Consider the following 7,566-nt stretch of genomic DNA (forward strand, 5'->3'; position numbering starts at 1 on the left):
CTCATCTGGTGCCTATGGCGGAGGGTACTCGGGGGGGGGGGGGGTTCCGCGGGTGCTTCTCGGGCTTCTGTTGCTTCTTCCACGATGTGCGTATCCTCTTCGTGTTCTTCTTGGAACATCTTGAGGAAGAACGAGGCATTCCTTGTTACCTCTCCATGGTCTCCCATGGCTGTGATCATTCGTCTTTTCACTTCCGTTACCACCAAGGGCTCGGGTCTATATCGGGAATCGGTTTTCCGTTGCTGCGTCTGCCTGACCAGTACGACCTCACTCACCGGGATCTGGGGCTCTCTGGCTTTTCGGTTTCTGGTCAGTCCATTCTTTGGCTTTTCTCCTTTTGTCGGCCTCTCGTTTCTTGATTTTGGCGTCTTCGGCTGGGGTGTAGTCTTCCAGCTGGGGTAGTCTAGTCTGTGGCTTGTATCTGATCATGAGTTCTGCTGGGGTCCGGCCAGTAGTCTGATAGGGAGTGTTGCGGTAACTCCTCAGCATTTGGGAGATGGCTTGAGACATGGAGGCCTGGTCTGCCGCGGCTTTCTGGCGTGTCCACTTTATGGTGGCCATGAAGCATTCTACCATGCCGTTGGCCTGGGGCCACAGCTGGGTAATCCTTTGATTGTGGAAGCCTAGGTGTGCTGCAAACTTCCCGAATTCTTGTCCTTGAAAGGCTGGGCTGTTGTCCATTTTTACCACATTAGAGACGCCCCATCCACTGAACAGCTCATCCACCACAGCCACGACCTGGTGGAATTCTGTGGACGTCACGTGTTTCACTAGTGGAAATCTGGAGTATTCGTCAATTGCCACTAGGAGATGTCCCCCTTCTTCCAGCGGTCCGTAGAAGTCTAGCACCACTCGTTGCCACGGTCCCTCGGGTAAAGGACCTGTTTGGAGCGGGCATGGGAGTGGGCACATCCCAGTCACCTGGCATGGCACGCAATGCCTCAATGTGTCCTTGACTATGGTGTCCATGTGCACGAACCAGACCTGATTTCGTAGGATCTTCTTTGTGTTGGCTATGCCTCATTGTCCCTCATGTGCGATTATGACTAGGGCTTTCCTGAGGCGTTTCCAGCCACTAGCTGGATTTCTCTCAGGAATGTTCCTTGCTCCGCCGTAGCCAGTTCTCCCTGTATCCTTGCCATCCTTTGCAGGTCTCTCCTGTCCGCCTCCCACCAACCCCCATCTTGAAGTGTTCCATGGTCACATGTCGCCACCTGTTGGTGTTCTTGAGTTGGACGGCAGCTCGTATGGGGGGTCAGATCTGCTCCGTTCCTCAAACTGCTCCTTCATGATTGCTGGGGGAAGTGCATTCAGGGATAGGTAGGCGATGTATGCTTCTGCCTCACCCTGCATGTCAGCGTCAGGGGGGTTATCCGGGTGCCTCGACAAGTAGTCTGCAGGATTGGCCTCACCTCCAGGCTTGTGGATGATGGTGTAGTCGTATTCCCGGAGGCGGATGCTGCAACGTTTGATGCATGGTGCATCTTGATTTTAGGGTTCCCGAATAGGGACAGAAGCATCTGGTTGTCAGTTACGAGCATGAAGGTCCTCCCAATGATGATATGGTGAAATTTCTTGCACGGCCAGACTGATGCTAGGCTCTCACGTTCTGCCTGGGAGTAGGCCTGCTCGATGGGGGTGAGCGCTCTACTGGCATATGCACTACGCGCGTCTCGGGTTGGTCTGGGCTAGGATGACGCCTAGCCCAACAGGGCTGGCATCCACAGTGATTTCCGTGTCCCACTGTGGGTTGAAGTACGCCAGCTGTCGATTGTTCGTCAGTTCCTGTTTGATCGTGGAGAAGGCGTCCTGGCACTGTTTGTCCCATGCGAAGGGTAGGTCATTCTTGAGGAGCTGTCTTAGTGGGCTAGTGAGCGTCGCGTAGTGGGGAAGGTATCGCGTGCAGTAACCAGACATGCTGAGGAACAATCGCAGCTCAGACACGTCCTTCGGGCTCGCCGGGTTGACAATGGTGCTAATTTTGTCAGGGACTGCTCTGATGCACTGGTCAGAGAAGATGTGTCGGAAGAAGCACAGACTGTGCTTGTTGATGTTGCACTTTAGGCCGTTGAGGGTGAGGCTGGCTTCTTGGAGGATGTGGCACACCTGCCATAGTGCCTCGTAGTGCTGGTCTTGGGTAACTCCAAAGACTAAGATGTCGTCACTGTAATTGAAGGCGTTTGTTACCGGGCTTATCAGCCTCCGTATTGTCTCTTGAAAGATTTCAGCCGCTGAGGAGATTCCGAAATTCAGCCATTTATAACAGAAGAGGCCTTCATGCGTCGTAAAGGTTGTTATGTGTCGTGATTCGTGGTTGATGACTAGCTGGTGATAGCCTTGGTTCAAGTACAGTTTCGAGAACTGGGTGGCCTGGTTGGGCCTTACCAGCATGTCCTCGATGTTTGGCCCTGGAAGTCTCTCCCTTTGGATCGCAGTGTTGGGGATCCTCATGCCGACGGAGAGGCGAAGGCGTCTGTCATAATCTGTGTGGATTGATTATGGCTATGAGTGTTGTGGTGAAGGGCAGTGATGTTACTAACATTCTAGATGGAATGTTGATGTGGTGATGTCACTGGGATTCTAGATGGAATGTTGGTGTAGGTTTGGTATGCAAGGTTCTACTAATGGCAGTTGGACATAAGATTCTGGACCAGATGGATGTCCCAGTGCTTTCTCTACTTATGAACTTAAAGATTAAACATACATGTAAAATAATTACCTTCTGGAGTTACATGATTGAGAAGGAGGCATAGATTATATCACTGGCGACGAGGATGGTCCTGCTGGGAAGGGGCAGTCGGTGAGGAGCGCTGCCTTCCAGGGTGACATCCATCTAACAACAAGGAGCTGCAGGCCGGGCGGTGCAGTGGGGTCCAATACAGTGGTCCAGGTCGGGGACCCGGAGGGTCCAGAGTCCAGGCGGTGCCAGGGGAGGTGGCCCAGCGCCTGGAAGGTCCGGATTCCAGCCGGCGCCCGGGCTGAGGTGGCCCAGAGTCCAGGCGGTGCCAGGAGAGGTCACTGGCGACGAGGATGGAACTGCTGGGAAGGGGCAGTAAGTGAGAGGCACTGCCTTCCAGGGTGACATCCATCCAGCATCAAGGAGCTGCAGGCTGGGCGACGAGGTTCGGGGCTGCAGCGGAGGGGGCAGCACAGCTGGAGAAGACACTGCCTCCAGTTCAAGGTCCCACCCGGCGGTGCTCTGACCAGAGAGGAGGACTGTTGCTGGTCCGGACGCTTCTTGGACTGTTCGGGTCTTGGTCCCTCTCTTTGTTTGCTGAAGTATCAGCGTTGGTTTTGGTGCTGGTTGGTAGAATCCTGTCATCCGCAGCGGGGGACGTTGTCCAGTGCCCCGGGTCCGGTGTGGGTGGTCTGGTCCTGCTGGTGAGCCCGGTGATTCGCAGCAGGGGCGCTGTGTGCCCCCGGGTCCGGAGCCGGAAGGGTGAGAGGCGAGTGCAGCCGGAGTGCAGTGCACTGGTGGATGTGGAACTTGGTGAGCTGAGGCGGGCCGAAATACTCTGGCCCCGCGCAATCTTCCGTGGCAGGATTTTGGGGCGGGTTCCCCCCCCCCGACCAGAGGAGGTGAGCTGCTGAATTTTGGAGGCCGAGGGTTACAGCTCCTGTAAACAGAGTGTTTCCGATCGCGTTTTGAGGACTTTCTTGGCGCCAGAGTGTTAACTGCCCCTGCAGCCTGTAGGTGGCGCTGTGGTGCGCGCTCGTCAGCGAATGTCATGGCCGTACAACAATGTCAGGAAGGGATGTTTCTTCCTATGCAGCACGGCCTCAGAGAAGTGTCGGAACTACAACCTCTTTCTGTGATGCACGGCCTCAGAGAGATGTCGGAACTACAACCAAAACAATCGGAATTTCCTGCGGTCACACTTGATGGGGAGTGCGCATACCCGAGGGTGTTTGGCAATAGTTCCAGGAAGAATTCCTCAGTGACAAACAGTCCGGGCAGGAATGAAATAAGCGACTTTTTGGCACAATTGGTGGGAATGGATGGCATTGAGGTGAGAACTCATTTATCACTGGAAATGGAGGGAAGCTTAATGATCGTGTCTGGATGTAGGGACGCCTACAGTGAGTGCAATGGAAGGCGGTGGTTGCCACTTGCAGGTGATTTCACAAGAAGGCTGGCAAGGTGGCGGCCGCTGGATCCGGACCAGTGGGGAATAAGTAACGTGATGAGGGATTTGACAAGGCACAAAATAGAGGTATGTGTTTGGTGAGGCCGGTTTTATTTGGTTAATGCTGTTGTATTTATGTTGTGGCCTCTGGGTTTAGTACAATTATGGTTTGGGGATCTGGGTTGATGTTAGCAGTTTATGGCCCATTTATGTACTGATGTTGTGTTTATGTAAGTGGCCTGCTATTAGGACATGTTTTTGGGTCTTCACTATGGACTCGTGGGGGTGGGGTCCAATGGACATTGTAATGCTGTGTATGCAATGTTTTCTTGCAGGTTGGCTGAAATGGACATGTGGGTGGGGGTATGGCGCTGGGACTTTAGCGCCATGTCACTTTCATACATTTTTGCATTTACAATTACTGGCCATGCATTTTGTGTTTTGCATTTCAGGGACATGTTGGGGTTTGGCGCAGGGTTTTAGCGCCATGGACTTGATCGGGTTATCGCTTACTGTGGGTTTTACATGTTGTCCTGCAGTGTTATGTTTGTCGTGTTCGTAGGGGCATTACCCCAGGTTATGTGGGGATGATACCAGTAATTTTGCGGGCAGTGAGGTGCTTTCACTGTATGCACATGCTGGGATGGTGGCGCTGGTGCAAGAACTTTGGCGCCATTACGGGGCAAGAACTTGGTGTCATGACGTCTGTTGGTTGTTGTTTGTAGGGGCATGTCCCCTGGTTATGTGTGCATGCTGCCAGTGTTTTTAGGAACAGTAAGGTGCAGTATAGTGGGCAGTTAGGTGCCACATAGCGGGTAGTTAGGTGCTACCTTGGTCATCTTTGGGGGCAGTGAGGTGCTGTCTGGGTCATTTTGGGGGCAGTGAGGTAATGTCTAGCGGGCAGTTAGGTGCTGTCTGGGTCAACATTGGGGGCAGTGAGGTGCTGTCCAGCTGGCAGTGAGGTGCTGTTTGGGTCATTTTTGGGGGCAGTTAGGTGTTGTCTAGTGGGCAGTGAGGTGCTGTCTGGTTGTTGTCACAATCTGGTAGGTGGGGTAGCGAGGTGTTGTGTTGGCTTTAGGTTATTGAGGTGCAGTTGGGTGTTTTAAGGGACTGTGAGGTGCAGTTTGGTGTGTTGGGGACAGTGAGGTGCTGTCTGGGTCATCTTTGGGGGCAGTAAGGTGCTGTTAGTGGGCAGTGAGGTGCTGTCTGGTTGTTGTCAGGGGTAGTGAGGTGCTGTCTAGTTGTTTTTTGGGGCAGTGAGGTGTTGTCTGGTCGTTTTCGGGAGCAGTGAGGAGCTGCTGGTGTTGTGTGGACAGTGAGGTGCTGTCTGGTTGTTTGTAGGGACAGTGAGGTGCTGTCTGGTGTTTTTTAGGGATAGTGAGGTGCTGACTGGTGTTTTAGGAACAGTGAGGTGATGTCTGGGTCATTTTTGGGGGCAGTGAGGTGCTGTCCATCAGGCAGTTATGTGCTGTCTGGGGTTTTTAGGGACAGTGTGGTGCTGTCTGGTTAGTTTCGGGTGTATTTTAGGACAGTTTAGTGAGGTGCTGTTGGTTGGTTTCTGGTGTGTTTTGGGGGTTTTAGGGCACTGAGGTGGTGTTTGTTGGGACTGTGAGGTGCGGTCTGGTTGTGTTTTGGTGTTTTAGGGACAGTCAGGTGCTGTTTGGTTGTTTTAGGGGCAGTGAGGTGCTGTCTGGTCGTTTGTAGGGGCAGTTGGGAGCTGTCTGGTGTTGTTAGGGACTGTGAGATGCAGTCTGGTTGTCTAAGGGGCAGTGAGGTGCTGTTTGGTGTTTGTATGGATAGGGAGGTGTTGTCTGGATGATGGCCACATGCTGGTAGGTGGGGTAGCGAGGTGTTGTGTTGGCTTTAGGTTACTGAGGTGCAGTAGGGTGTTTTAAGGGACTGTCAGGTGCAGTTTGGTGTGTTGGGGACAGTGAGGTGCTGTTTGGGTCATTTTTGGGGACAGTGAGGTGCTGTCTGGTTGTTGGTAGGGACTGTGAGGTGCAGTTAAGTGCTGTCTGTTGTTTTTGGGGCAGTGAGGTGCTGTCTGGTGTTTGTAGGGATAGTGAGGTGTTGTTTGGGTTGTTTTATGGTGTATTTAGGGACAGTGCGGTGCTGTTTGGTTGTTTTAGGGTCATATGCGAGTGTGCCCTGGTTGTTTTTAGAGTTTAGTGAGGTGCTGTCTGGTTGTGTTCGGTGTGTTTTGGGTGTTTTAGGGTAGTGAGGGGGTGTTTGTAGGGACTGTGAGATGAAGTCTGGTGTTTTTAGGGACAGTGAGGTGCAGCCTGGTGTATTTAGGGACAGGAGGTGCTGTCTGGGTCATTTCTGGGGGCAGTGAGGAGCTGTCCATCTGGGAGTTAGGTGCTATCTGGTGTTTTAGGGACAGTCAGGTGCTTTTTGGTTGTTTTAGGGGCAGTGAGGTGCTGTCTGGTCGTTTGTAGGGGCAGTTGGGAGCTGTTTGGTGTTGTTAGGGACTGTGAGGTGCAGTCTGGTTGTTTTTGGGGCAGTGAGGTGCTGTCTGGGTCATTTTGGGGGGCAGTGAGGTGCTGTTTGGTTGTTTTAGGGGCAGTAAGGTGCTGCCTAGTGTGTAGGGATAGTGAGGTGTTGTGGGTTGTTTTCGGGGCAGTTAGATGCTGCCTAGGTGTAGAGGGGGCAGTGAGATGCTGGCCACACGCTGTTAGGTGGGGTAGCAAGGTATATGCATTTTAGGACAGTCAGGTGTTGTTGGTTGTGGGTTGGGCAGCGAGGTGCTGTTGTTAATTTAAGGTTTATTTAGGTTCTGTCTAGGGCCTAGTTAGGGATTGTTAGTGTTGCTATGGCGGTACTAAGGGGTTTTTAGATGATATATATGTTTTGGGTAAGGGCAGCTAGGTGCGGTCGGGTCATTCAAGGGGTAGCCAGATCCTGTGTCTAGGTTAAAGGGAAGCCAGATGATGTTTGGTCATAAGCTTTATTTTGGGGTTATGTTCTCCTTTGTTGTTATTCAGCTGGTTCATAGCGGGTGCCTTCAGGCTTTGGGGAGGGCCTGTGGTTGAGTTCCAGCTGTGTGTGTGTGTGTGCTGTCAATTTTACAGAGTATGGGTTAGAATTATGGTGTAGTACAAGGGCTCAGTTGGGAGCTGTTCGGAGATGGTATGAGCCATTTAGTTCGGAACATTTATTGGCGGTGTTCATCCATCCTCATGGTGGGTGATGTCATGGGGGTTGTGATGTGTCAATGCAAGGGAGGGAGACATATGTAATGACATGTTATGGGCCCGATTATGGCTATCAGTATTGGGTTGGTTAAGAGAGGGACATATATGTCATAATCTGTGTGGGATTTATTATTGCTAGGTGTGTTGTATTGGATGAAGAGAAGGACATATGTCATAATCTGTGTGGATTGATTATGGCTATGAGTGTTGTGGTGAAGGGCAGTGATGTTACTAACATTCTAGAT

This window comes from Ambystoma mexicanum, chromosome 4p, assembly GCF_040938575.1.
Source record: "Ambystoma mexicanum isolate Mex_15411 chromosome 4p, UKY_AmexF1_1, whole genome shotgun sequence".
Taxonomy (NCBI): Eukaryota; Metazoa; Chordata; class Amphibia; order Caudata; family Ambystomatidae; genus Ambystoma; species Ambystoma mexicanum.